General features: G+C 34.1%; 1 pseudogene; it reads left to right on the forward strand.

The window, feature by feature from the left end:
* The first annotated feature begins 6,525 nt into the window (after window positions 1–6,525).
* Window positions 6,526–7,793, forward strand: LOC149158975 (protein CANDIDATE G PROTEIN-COUPLED RECEPTOR 7 pseudogene; annotated as a pseudogene).
* The last annotated feature ends 4,588 nt before the right edge of the window (window positions 7,794–12,381 follow it).

Genomic DNA, 12,381 nt, shown 5'->3' on the forward strand with positions numbered 1-12,381 from the left:
GTGTTGCAATATCTCTATATGCAAGAATCTCACTCTCATATATCAGAAAGCCATGGTGCTCAACTACATTATCTATTTTTGTAGGTCTTTGTGCCACCACTTTCCATTCACTTTGCTGCAAACTAGATAGAAATGTTAGCCCCATGACGAAGCCATCACTCTCAACATTTATACAACTTAATATTTGATGACATTGTCAAATCATTTGGACGAGTCAAGGATTTTATACAGTGGATTTAATATTTGATGATCATATACATGTTATATACAATTGAAATTAAAACAAACAAAAAAATAGTTGAATTACATGAAAATGTACCTTGTAAGCCCTGTCATTTTTTTATGTTGATTTGAAGAAAAAATTTCCATCCTCCTCAATTCCTTAAAGGCACCTTTCTTCATCCACTTGGCCTTCTCTGCTTCCTTCACAATATTCATAGCCTTCATTACTTGGAACAATATATTTCACAATTTTGGGATGACATGTTTTCTGGTTGACAAATCTTGCTTTGTCACATAATTTCATTTGCTCACCCTTCACCCTATTGTCCCATGAATTACAAATGAAAGAAACGTCCCCATCATGATATAGAACTGATAATATCTCTTCAATTTGGCCTGTGACCCCAAAAACTAATTGAAAACTATCACTTCTATTATTTTCACATGCAAGTCCTTAAGCCTGGTATTCAAGAGAAGCCAATGTCCCAAACTCATTTATCCTTCTATCATCTACATCCAAGTTGCGTGTTTTGGTGGAAACTACTGATTTGGTCCTCTTTCTCCTTACCCTCTTTTCTACTTCATCTTGTGACTGTAGTGGGTTATTCACTGCAAACTTAAGAGAATAACATGGTTACAATAAGTTTTCTTAAATTCAATGATCTCAACACTCTCAAGTCTACAGTTAACTACGTAATCACCTAGATTGCTTTTAATCCTCCTTCCTACTTGTATGTAAACTATTCTTCATTTTCATAACTCTAATGGACAAAGAAAATAATTGAATTGCAACATAAGATAAATAAGTAAAATGATATTTTGATGAACAAACTCAGATACACTATTGCAATAAATAGTATTACCTAGGCTCTATATTCTTATCATTTGTATGTGAAGGCTGACCTCTGTTTTGGAAACCAAGACCACTGACCAAGAACGGAAACATAATCCAAACATAAATATTGTAAGGAATAATTATTGCAAAATGTCAATTTCAACTCAAGTCAAACTTCTCAGAACCTAATGTAAAAAGTCAAAGAGAATTACCTAAAATGATAAAATCTATTTCAAACTACAAGGGTTTTAGAAACCAACCAAACCAAAGCCAAAACCAAAACCAGCTAATTTAGTCAATTTGACCCTCAAAGAAGATGGTTTGGCCCTTGAACTAGTTCAATGATTGGCTCCATATCAAACTGGTTGGTTCAGTACAGAACCAATGCAACAAGCCACTTCAACTGGTTTATATATATAATCAATATTTCATGTAGTTTCTAGCAAATTGGTTCATAAATTGATACTGAGGTGGATGCATGCTTGGATTCGAAGTAAGAGGTGGGTTAGTTGGATTTTTATCGTTTTATAACCCTAGCCAAGAAAATTCACTACCATTTTCCCCTTATGAACAATCTATCTCTGTTCTATCCATGTAGGATTCCTATTTCCTTTTATAGATTCCCTCCCTCTCTGGCTCACTCACCTATAGTTTAACAATTCCCATGTTTTCAGCTAGCTTTAGAATGTTCCACAAGTCTTGATTCCTTGTGGGTTTTTTCTCAAAAACTTAGACCTGCGTCCAAAATTGGGTGTTCCAGCCATGGGAAACCTCAAATTCCCCTTTTGAATCAATGACCGAAGAATCCACAGTTTTAACATTTTTGTACCAACGTTTCAAATCCCAAATGGGATCCATCATCAGGATATGAGAATGATGATGACAGAAGAGCAACAAAGAAATAATAAATAGTGACGAGGATAAAACTTTTAGAATGACAAACCAATGCAGAAACCAATGCCTGTCCATTTGTGAACACTGAAGGTAAAGGCACAGGTATTAAACCCATCTGCGCAGGTATTAATAAAAGCAATAAGAAGGGTACAAAACCTATCTGCGCAGGTAGTACTGAAGATGATCACAAAGACTTTGAAGATGACTGCGCAGAAATGATCAACGCAGAAGATGGTAGCAGGAACGTTGGTGGTATTAACCACGCAGAGGCCAACACAAGAAGTAGCCACGCAGGTAGGAGTATAGACTGTGCAGGGACCTTAATAAATCATAAGAAGAGAAGAAGCATCTAATCTTAACTTTTAAAAGTATTGGCTACAAGGAGCAGGAAATCAAAAAGGCCATAGAGAAAGCTGAAAGAAAGTTGGTTTCTCATGAGCCTAAGGCTCAAGACCAGCCTAATTGTGGTATTGTTTTCCTACCGTATATCCATGGGATTACGGACAAAATCGCTAAAATCCTAAAAAAGAAAAACATTATCACTCATTTCTCAGCTCCTGGTACTATCAGACAAAGCTTGAAGTCTGTTAAAGATGATATCGACAACCATCAGCTTAAAGGAGTTTATAAAATAAAGTGTTCCTGTGGAAAAAACTACATTGGTGAAACAGGTCGCTCCCTCCAGACAAGACTCAAGGAACATGGCGCGGATATTAAGAACGGAAGATCTCGTACTTCAGCCCTGGCAGAGTACTCCTTAAAAAGTAAACACCATATCTGTCTGGAAAGCACATCAATTATCGCTAAGGAAGAGCAACATCAGAGACGAAAGATCAGAGAAGCGCTTGAAATTATCAAACATCCTCATAATCTGAACAGAGATAATGGCGTGGAGATTAGCGGGAGCTGGCTTCCCTTGATCAAGCTCTCTAGTTCGGTCAGAAATCAGAAGGGTTAGAGCTGCTCTGGAAAACCTGGGTCGTTTAGCTCTCTCCTCCCACCTTAAGCTTGCTAACAACATCAGTAAGAATCTCTGGGCTATCATTGATGCAAGGACTGCTCTCAAAGCTGATAATGAAGGACAGATTGCTCTGGTTATGCAGCGCAAGAAATTGACTAAACTATTAAATAAGTCTGATGAAATTGGATCCCTTAACCCTACGCAGAATGTAAAGATTGGTAACTGCGCAGTCCATTCCCATAACGAAGTCTCAACCCAGAAATATTGCACAGGGATCAGCAATTCGAAAGAAGGCAACAATGCAGAAACCAGTGCCTGTCCAATTGTGAACGCTGGAGGTAAAGACGTAGAAACCAATGCCTGTCCATTTGTGAACACTGAAGGTAAAGGCACAGGTATTAAACCCATTTGCGCAGGTATTAATAAAAGCAATAAGAAGGGTACAAAACCTATCTGCGCAGGTAATACTGAGGATGATCACAAAGACTTTGAAGATGACTACGCAGAAATGATCAACGCAGAAGATGGTAGCAGGAACGTTGGTGGTATTAACCACGTAGAGGCCAACACAAGAAGTAGCCACGCAGGTAGGAGTATAGACCGCGCAGGGACCTTAATAAATCAGAAGAAGAGAAGAAGCATCTAATCTTAACTTTTAAAAGTATTGGCTACAAGGAGCAGGAAATCAAAAAGGCCATAGAGAAAGCTGAAAGAAAGTTGGTTTCTCATGAGCCTAAGGCTCAAGACCAGCCTAATTGTGGTATTGTTTTCCTACCGTATATCCATGGGATTATGGACAAAATCGCTAAAATCCTAAAAAAGAAAAACATTATCACTCATTTCTCAGCTCCTGGTACTATCAGACAAAGCTTGAAGTCTGTTAAAGATGATATTGACAACCATCAGCTTAAAGGAGTTTATAAAATAAAGTGTTCCTGTGGAAAAAGCTACATTGGTGAAACAGGTCGCTCCCTCTAGACAAGACTCAAGGAACATGGCGCGGATATTAAGAACGGAAGATCTCGTACTTCAGCCCTGGTAGAGCACTCCTTAAAAACTAAACACCATATCTGTTTGGAAAGCACATCAATTATCGCTAAGGAAGAGCAACATCAGAGACGAAAGATCAGAGAAGCGCTTGAAATTATCAAACATCCTCATAATCTGAACAGAGATAATGGCGTGGAGATTAGCGGGAGCTGGCTTCCCTTGATCAAGCTCTCTAGTTCGGTCAGAAATCAGAAGGGTTAAAGTTGCTCTGGAAAACCTGGGTCGTTTAGCTCTCTCCTCCCACCTTAAGCTTGCTAACAGCATCAGTAAGAATCTCTGGGCTATCATTGATGCAAGGACTACTCTCAAAGCTGATAATGAAGGACAGATTGCTTTGGTTAGGCAGCGCAAGAAATTGACTAAACTATTAAATAAGTTTGATGAAATTGGATCCCTGAACCCTACGCAGAATGTAAAGATTGGTAACTGCGCAGTCCATTCCCATAACGAAGTCTCAACCCAGAAAGATTGCACAGGGATCAGCAATTCGAAAGAAGGCAGCAATGCAGAAACCAGTGCCTGTCCAATTGTGAACGCTGGAGGTAAAGACGTAGAAACCAATGCCTGTCCATTTGTGAACACTGAAGGTAAAGGCACAGGTATTAAACCCATCTGCGCAGGTATTAATAAAAGCAATAAGAAGGGTACAAAACCTATCTGCGTAGGTAGTACTGAAGATGATCACAAAGACTTTGAAGATGACTGCGCAGAAATGATCAACGTAGAAGATGGTAGCAGGAACGTTGGTGGTATTAACCACGCAGAGGCCAACACAAGAAGTAGCCACGCAGGTAGGAGTATAGACTGCGCAGGGACCTTAATAAATCAGAAGAAGAGAAGAAGCATCTAATCTTAACTTTTAAAAGTATTGGCTACAAGGAGCAGGAAATCAAAAAGGCCATAGAGAAAGCTGAAAGAAATTTGGTTTCTCATGAGCCTAAGGCTCAAGACCAGCCTAATTGTGGTATTGTTTTCCTACCGTATATCCATGGGATTACGGACAAAGTCGCTAAAATCCTAAAAAAGAAAAACATTATCACTCATTTCTCAGCTCCTGGTACTATCAGAGAAAGCTTGAAGTCTGTTAAAGATGATATCGACAACCATCAGCTTAAAGGACTTTATAAAATAAAGTGTTCCTGTGGAAAAAGCTACATTGGTGAAACAGGTCGCTCCCTCCAGACAAGACTCAAGGAACATGGCGCGGATATTAAGAGCGGAAGATCTCGTACTTCAGCCCTGGCAGAGCACTCCTTAAAAACTAAACACCATATCCGTCTGGAAAGCGCATCAATTATCGCTAAGGAAGAGCAACATCAGAGACGAAAGATCAGAGAAGCGCTTGAAATTATCAAACATCCTCATAATCTGAACAGAGATAATGGCGTGGAGATTAGCGGGAGCTGGCTTCCCTTGATCAAGGAAATAAAAATCGCAAATGCAAGCGCATCCCCTGGTTAAGGCCTCAGCAGGTAAGTTATCCCTCTCCTTTCTTGTGTCTTCAGTCTTTGTTTTCATTTAGGTCTAGGTTTAGAATTTCCATTAAAAATCTAGGTTTATTAATTTCTTTATTGCTATTGAGTAATATATTATATTAATTTATTATAAATATTAATTATTTATAATAGTTAATATAATATAATTAATATTAATAATTTAATTAAATTATTTAGGAATTAATATTAATTAAAATTAATTTCATTTTAGTATTAATATTCCCTAGGTATAGAATCATTTTCAGATTAGAATTATTATTTCCCTAGGTTAATAATTAATTTCATATTAGAATTTATATTAATTTCATTTAGATCTAGGTTAATATTAATAAAGCAAATTAATAATATTATATCAAATTAATAAAACAAATTAATATTAATACAAATTAATATTATTCATATAATAATATTAATAAAACAAATTAATATTCTAGAATTATTATTTCCCTAGGTTTAAATTAATTTCATATTAGAGTTAATATTAATTTCATTTAGATCTAGGTATAAATTAATTTTCATATTAGAATTAATTTTAATTTCATTTAGTTCTAGGTATAAATTAATTTCATATTAGAGTTAATATTAATTTCATTTAGTTCTAGGTATAAAATTAATAAAACAAAGTTATATTATAACAAATTAATAAAACAAATTAATAATATTAAAACAAATTAATACTATATATTAAATCAAATTAATATTAAAACAGATTAATATTATATATATAATATATTAATAAAACAATCTAATATGTTAAAAAAAAAAAAAAAAAAAGCAAATTAATTTTAGATTATATAAAATTAATTAAAAAATTTTATAAAATTAATTAAAATTAATTAAAAATCATTTCAGCCGACTGTTTGTCATTCTAAAAGTTTTATCCTCATCACTATTTATTATTTCTTTGTTGCTCTTCTGTCATCATCATTCTCATATCCTAATGATGGATCCCATTTGGGATTTGAAACGTTGGTACAAAAATGTTAAAACTGTGGATTCTCCGGTCTTTGATTCAAAAGATTCAAGCCACAGATCTCTAAAAACTCAAATTCCCCACTACATTATGCATCTATGTTCAGGTCATAGCAACAATTTGGATTGCAATCCTACCCATTTTCTATACGAAGATTAGGGAGTCTATAATAGATTCAGTTTATAGAGCCATGATTATGTTTGAAAATTTTGGGTTCACTCACACAGGGCATGTTGAAATATTTGTAAAACATGTGGAATGAGCGACTACACTACAAGGCCCTGATTTGGATCTCTCTATGATGGGATTTTTCTTATTATCCGATGAATATTTGGTGTAGATTCTGGTAGAATTGGAGGAGAATGTCAATTATTGTGTCCTCAACAATAATTACATCAAGTCGTTGTTCAACTTTAAGGAGTTGCATGTAGACAATACATATAATAACTCACACCCTATTGTAGATGCCAATGAGTATAGTCTTTTTTTTGCAAATTGTCATACTCAATGTAGATCTGCAATGAATGTCCACATCGAAATGTACAACTTGGAGGGAAATGTGAAGGATTTCCTTCCTGCGGGTCAGACCCAATTGAGCTCACTTTACTTTTGTTTCATTGTTTTGTATGCGATTTTCCTTGTGGTTTGGATTAATTATGTCTATGTAAAATAGAGGGCCACAATGCATATAAGCCATGTTCTTATGTGTGCATTTCTCCTCTTCAACGAACTAAATATGACCTCTATAGCCGAGGATAAATTGTATATTAAGAAGACAGGGACTGCCCATGGATGGGACATTTCCTTCTATGTCTTTGGGTTCTTTAAGGGCATCCTGATGTTCACTGTAATAGTTATCATAAGTACTGGTTGATCCTTTTTGAAGCCTTATCTTCAGGAAAGAGAGAAAAATGTTCTTATGATCATGATCCCATTGCAAGTTTTTTCTAACATTGCGAACATAGTTATCACTGAGGCTAGACCTTTTACAAAAGATTGGTTTACATGGGATCATGCATTTTGCTTATAGATATTATATGTTGTTGTGCAATCAATTTTCCAATTGTTTGGTCAATGAAGAATCTCCATGAAGCATCCAAAACTGATGGGAAGGCAACTAGGAACTTGGAAAAATTGGCCCTTTTCAGGCAATTTTACATTGTTTTTTTTAGTTATTTGTAATTTACAAGAATATTTGTTTACACCCTCATAACAATCATGATGTATAAGTACAGGTGGGTGAGTAATGGTGCAAAAGGGGATGTAACCCTTGCTTTCTATATATTCACATTTTACAAGTTCCAACCAGTAGACAAGAATCCCTACCTTGTTCTTGATGATGAAGAAGAGGCTATAGCATAGATGATAGCCCTTTAGGATGAATATTTCGAGCTTTAATGTAGAATTCTAGATGCCAATGTTTGCTAGACACTTGTAAACTCTAAGGATGTAATAACCTCTAAAATCTAACTAAGTCTGGTCACATTTTTGAAGTTCTATATACCTAATCTGAGGAACCTGTGAAAGATAAACAAATATGTGATTCATCTTTTTGATGTATTTTTCTCTTGTTGCAACACACTTTTATTTGATTTAAAAAAAATCGATTTTGAGGCCAATTTCAACTTTTCAAGCATGGAAAACCATGGAACCATTTGAATACCCTTATCAAAAGAATTCAATTTTCCATGATGAACTAATAGGAAATAATATGAAATTCTTGTAAATGATTCAATCACCACCAACCAACTTCATCCTAATAGCAAAATAATACTAAATATCCCAGTTCTTGCAAACCTTATCTCTAGATGATCCAAGCCCAAATGATTACAAATACACCCTTTACAACCATTATTATTATTATTCAACAACTCAGCTATAGATTAAAACAATATAAAAAATCATAATGGAAATGTGGATTAGATGCTAGATTTTACTCCTTTCCAAGAACTCTTGAGACTTAACTGCATCCTTGGAAAGTCCTTATGAGTGTGCAAGAAGTATTCTCTTTCAAATTTATTTTGATTCATATCAAGATTAAAACAAATTGGATCTTGGCACAACATCCTAATTTTCTTAAGAATAATATAACCTAAAACAAGAAAAAATTGAGAATGAAATTCATCCTAATCTAACCTTGAGTTGAAAAAGGCAGGGGGACAAGCACTAGAGACTCCACAAAGTATCTTCATCATGCCCATTTATTACCTTGGATGAGCTTCAATGTCTTTTGTCAAGTAACTTCCATATTAAAGTGCTTCTTTGATATGAAAACTTTTAAGATACACAAAATTTCATTGCGTGCATTCTAGTTTCTCACTGATATTAATAAGAGTATATCTAGGAAAGTGTCTATAATTTCACATCTATTGATGCTTGATTCCATGTCGGAAAAATAATTGGGTTCTAAACTTGGTGTGGAAAGATACATGTAGAACAACCTGCTTACAATGGACGATGTGCTCAAGCATGGTAGATTAGACTCTCTTCAGACATGCTCGATCAATTTAAGGGCACGACTTTCTACATCTTGCTTTTATTTTTCTCTATCATCCAAGTTATTGTCTATCATACTTGAATTGAAATATAAATGAAATGGGATAACATGATAACTATTTTCCCATACAAGATGAGCTATTTTTGATAGTTTTTGTATGATCTATATTCAAGAGTTCATGTGTGGTCTTCAGGTTGTGGAGAAATACATTACTCTTTACTATCTTCATTTACATGTTACCATGTTAAAAATTAAAATGCCATCATTTATGTTTATGATAATCAAATAATTCATTTTTTAAGGTTCCCTAGACTTCTATCGTGCCAATATTTATTTATATTATTTACTGACATTTTTTCCTTCTGTAATATGAATTTTTAGACTTAGTCGTTTCTAGACCTTACAATATTTTGGATATCATGGTTGACAAGGTCGCACTACAAGTGAAATAAATACTTTCACATCTTGATATCACAAGAAAATAGAGGGGATCAAATGGAATCAACAACAAACCCAAAATCCTACAATAAATAGGGGAAAAACAAGACTACAATAGAGATGAGCCATAAAGTGCACTAGAGAGGGGCAACAAGCACTATACAAAATAAACCCATGAAAAGTAGAGTGAAAAACTTGATATAGTTGACCTTACACATAAATAAATTGTTAGAGAGATCAAGAAGATCACAAGATGATATCTTACAAATGACATTTCTAGTGTACATAGACAGAACTCAATTAGGCTGGGAACTATCCCTTCACTGGTTTATGGGCATACATCAAGCTAACTAGATTGGCATTAACCACAAACTAGTAGTATAATAAATGATTACATTAATGCCTAACCAAATGCATTAATGACAGAATATGAGTGGACTGTATCCAAATGCCATGATTAAACTATTCCCAACATCACATAACACTTCTTTGGCATTAGACGTTTATCATATCAATAATTTTTAACTAGAAAATAAACATATTAAATTTTTTAAATATGACATCAACAATGTTCTTGGTTCGCTAATGTGTAGCCTTCTTTTTACTCCTTTCAATTATACCTATATTAGGTATATAAATAAAAAATAGAATTTAATAGCTAGATGGCATTGGCTTATAAAATATAAAATAGGGATATACTAAGAAAATTGTTTTCTAATGTATAAGAACTTATGTAAACACACTAGTGGTAACATACATATAAGAATCTATGGAGATCATTCAAATTTAAATGGTAACACTGATAACAATTACTAGAGGAATGTAATGAACAAATAATGTCATAGCATGACTTCATCTTATTTCGCTAAGCCTATGAATGAACGTGAACATATAAATCATATAGGGAACAATTAGGACACAATTACAACTACATTACCAATGAAATATTTCAACACTAGGCTATTGGATGCATATGAATATAAGAGAAAGGATTGTATGCATTGTGTCTATACAAGAATTTTATACCAAACTGTCATAAAGAAAGTTAGTATATAAGTGCATAGAAAATCCTAAGCATAATGGTTCTGTAATTTCCTCATTGGCGAAGAAAAAGGGAGATAAAATTTAGGGAAATGAAACCAGGAGTTTAGCTCAGGCAGGGTGAACATTATTCCTGAAAATTGAGGTATTTCCATTGGTTCATGGCTTATAATAGCTTCACAAAATTCCATGGTTTGCGTCTTGGGAGTCATTTTTTTTAATAGTTCCTTTCTGTGTTTGAGAGTTAGTCCACACTACACTCCAACTCCATTGATAGGGTTTCATATAGTACAAAATTCATTGACGATTAAATTTTCGAAAAGGGTCTACAATTTGCATCCCTTATAGTGTTCTCATGGTTTAATGAAGAAGGTACATTTGATAATATCATTTATGACACAATCCATTCAGAAAAACGTAAAAGCAATGATAAGTACTTTTGACTATTTCTAGCACCATCATAAGATATCATTTTGGGGTTTGAGCATACACAAGGTGTAGTAGGCTCCCTCAAAATTGATTTTAATGTTGGCATATCAAGAGAGTTATAATGTAAAAAGGAGCTCTTAAATTCATGGTGTGACATTGAGAGTTTGATGCTTGACACTGCAAAAAAAATTGAAATGGAAATATAATTAGTCAGATGTTATGAAGACATCAATGTATTTTATGCAATGGAAATATAATTAGTTAGATATTATGAAGATGTATCATATGATCACAACATACTAGAAATGGCGGGAGTCGACACCCAGTCTCCAATAACCATGCATGTGCCAATCAGAGCAACAATAAGAAACATAGTGATAAAACTTCTACATTTTTCAAGCACATGTTTCACCCTTGACCTAGCCTTTGTCTGAGGGAAATCATCAATGTTGTATGTTGAAAGCTCCTCATCATCCAAATGGAAATGTGGAAAAAGGCTAATTTTGGCATGCCTATATAATATAGAATATAATGCAAAAGTTCCACGTATATGAATCTATAGGATTGGACAAGGCACAAAGAGGTAGAAATACTTATGTCATATTAAGATGATATAGGATAAACCAAAATATCATATTTTCCCAAGAATAACTAGGACACATTAAACAAAATTTACAACATTAATATCACAATGTATTTCCATTGAATTTCAAACATGTGATAATTAAACTTCCCTATGTACAACAAAGACATAATTGTAGAGGTTTCAGTGTTGATCCCCATAATATATAAATAAATCATATGGCTTTTGTAGATGAAAACTAAAATAACTATTTAAATATACTAATTGATACTTTTCAAAAGGTACTAAATGAAAATACTAAAAATGATACTTTCACTGAAACTCTGGATTGGGAATTTGCAATAGCTCTTCTACCAGAATCATCTAAGGAAAAAAGTGAATATGTTGCAAGGATTATGTCAAGAATGGTTTCACGGGAGATTTAGAGAAGCATTTCAATAGATTACCTAATTAAAAAATGGAAATTAAAGATTTGGATGTGTACTTGCAAAAGGAAAACTATAGGATTCAACAACTTTAATGGTCGTTCCCAAAAAAAAATGTTTGTGTTTGAAGGAGATCAGTTCCCCTCGTTGAATCACCTTTGAAATCATCTACCCCTTATTGAATGACCTTTGAAATCATCTGATGGAAATCAATTCCCCTCGTTGAATCACCATTGAAATATATATAGGATATTATCAATTGAAATCTATTAAAAACACGAGATTAGAGAACAAGAAAGAAATACTTAATGGAGCAACAAATTGCAAATATCTCCTAAGGAGCATACCAATCTAAGATTGGACAAACTTTCACATCTATCACGTAGATTTTTCCCTAACCATAGTCCACCCAGGGTCCCAAATTTAACTAAAAATATTAGGAGTAACACAAGACAAGGGGAAAGGCTGTGGGCTGGATGGGAATGTTAGGATTGAATACCGAATACAGTATTAAATGGATCAATTTCAACAGATCTA

The sequence above is a fragment of the Pinus tabuliformis genome, chromosome 5_2 (genome assembly GCF_031772625.1).
Source record: "Pinus tabuliformis cultivar Carrire ecotype Pingquan chromosome 5_2, CPIR1, whole genome shotgun sequence".
Classification (NCBI taxonomy): Eukaryota; Viridiplantae; Streptophyta; class Pinopsida; order Pinales; family Pinaceae; genus Pinus; species Pinus tabuliformis.